Here is a 2,427-nt window from a genome sequence, read left to right on the forward strand (position 1 = left end):
CCCGCGGGCAAGCTTGCCCCCAGATTTCATGGGCCTTGTATCATTCTCGATTTTCTTACGCCGGTTACGTTGTTATTAAGTAATCCAGCCACCGAGAGGATATTTAGGGTTCACCTGTCACAGGTGAAACCAGTGTAAATTTTGTGTCAACTTGCTTCATATAATTTGAAAGGAATATGAAGGTTATATTTTTTTTTGAGTTTCACTTTTAAGGCTTTCTGCCCCTTCTATAATGTTTAGTTTCATATGTAAGTATTTTTGTAAACCCTCCCCGCAGCGTTAAACTGCCATTCTGTCCTTACCACGGCCATTACCACGGTCCCGTCTCCTGCTATACACACTGTGGCTTGCTTATATTAAATGCCATGGATATCTGCACGCCGCTGGCCCCTCAACCTCTCCACCAAGCCTGTGCCCTCAAAAAATGATGATGGTCCAACAATTCTGCCGCCTAGTTTTAATGTTTCAGTGCCCCCGCAGCCGCGCGGCGCCGTGCCGCGACTGGGCTAGAGGAAGGGCCCCCTCGACCCCAGCGAGGACGACATGTGCACGGCGAGCCGGAGCTCTCCTCCCGGCCAAGGCTGATGTGCGGCGCACGACCTGCTACTTGCCCGCAGCCTATATATGTTTACCGCGGGCGCGGCGTGCTTCAACACCACTGCTCCCCTCATAGTGCGGGCGAGCGGTATCTCAGGGTACTTGAGGGGTCCGAGCGGCCTCCTTTGGACGCAAGCTGCAACGGCCGGTCTGGCCATCCAACTTAATCAACATCAACTACATGGACAGTTACTATAAGCAATGACTACACTTGGGAATTCAACAACAAAATCTGGTGGACTTAGAAAATTTTTCCTCGACTTTAAAACTAAAGTTTTCCTTCTTAATTCAACCTTCTACAAACATTAAAACAGTACTTCCGCTGTTACTACAAAAATTTTTGAAACTGAATCAAACCAAATTAAGAAAATCTTATAAATGCTTCTGCAATCAATCTTCATATCCACATCATCACTTGGACCTTGTCTCAAACAGATTTCATGTGTCACCCCTGGAGGAACTTTTGGGGGGGGGGAGGTCTGTACCGGGCGGTACACCTCCACGCCGCTAATTTAAAATGCGCGCCAGTTGAAACTCCTCTGCTGGAGGAAGTCTGAACTTTATTGACGGTATTAATTTTCAAGTTTCTCAGAAGATGTCACTACCTGGAAATTTTAGAGTTTTTGAACTGTGTCATTTTCGACGTATTTTTGTTTTGCTTGTAGTAGAAGTGTGAACTTTCTCTTCTAGAGGACACTAATGAAGATCAACCATAGTGCACCCTAGTGCGGAGTGAAAGAACTATTTTTTGGAGAATTTTTTATTTCAAAAGTTTGTTTCTTGTTAAATTTCTTTCTGTTATTGTTTAAGTTGGCTGTATACCCCTCCTTTTCCCCTTGTTTTGTATTTAGCCAATCCCGAATTTCTTTTAGTAATTTCTGACCAATCGGATCTATCTTCCCCCAACTTGCATATGTTGCTGTATCCTACCCAATAAAGAGTTTGTGGGAGGGTGTTTTCATTCCCCTAACGCCTCGAACCTTCCGCGAGAGAATATAAACTGTTGATTTTAGGGTCTCCGGGCCACTTCTGTTCCATCTTTCAGTGTGTAAAGTACATAGCAGGGGGCGGGAAGCGCCTCTTTCTTCGGCAGCGGTCAACAACAAGGTAATGGCCAATTAATAACTTCTTTCTTTGCTAGCTCAGCAGTTTAACTCTCGGGGCGGGTCCGTAGTTTTTCCATTATGTAACCTTCCTTAAATGTAAAGAAACTTGTATCTATTCTATCTTTTAAACTACATATCGGGATAGAGAGTGCTTAACCCTCTCGAGCTCCCAATCATATTGTTTTGAGGTGAACTTATTTTTCTCAACCTATTCTTCGTTAACGTAAAGTAAATTGTTCTTTTCTAAAGTCACCTCTATAGCATGGGATTAGCCCTTGCATTAGTGGCCTAGAGCCAAATTAGGTTTTGAAACAAATACATTAGGAGTGCAAATCGCCTCCTCCCAAATTGTTATTTTGAGGTCATGTAATTAACCTTTTTCTCACTTAATAGACCTCAGTAGGTTGGGTATTTTACCCCTGTGTACATGTCCTTAGAGGACAGCTTGAAGGTAGAATTCGGAGTGGCCTATCGTAGGCTTGGATTTTAAGGGCAAGTAACCCTTTCTTGAAAATGTTGTTTTCTGCGCGCCTCAAGGAGGCCTTACTGTGTATTTTGGAGCAAGGGCTCCTAGACATGAATGGGGTTTTCTGCCCCTCTGTGGAAACTTGTGTTTGGGGTAAAACTGGGCTAATTGCTCAAGAATTGTGAGGCTGAGGCTCGAAGCCCTGTAAATATTGTAATTGTATTTTTATTACCTTGCTACTCTGTACCTGCCATGATT

The sequence above is a fragment of the Anabrus simplex genome, chromosome 5 (genome assembly GCF_040414725.1).
Source record: "Anabrus simplex isolate iqAnaSimp1 chromosome 5, ASM4041472v1, whole genome shotgun sequence".
Classification (NCBI taxonomy): Eukaryota; Metazoa; Arthropoda; class Insecta; order Orthoptera; family Tettigoniidae; genus Anabrus; species Anabrus simplex.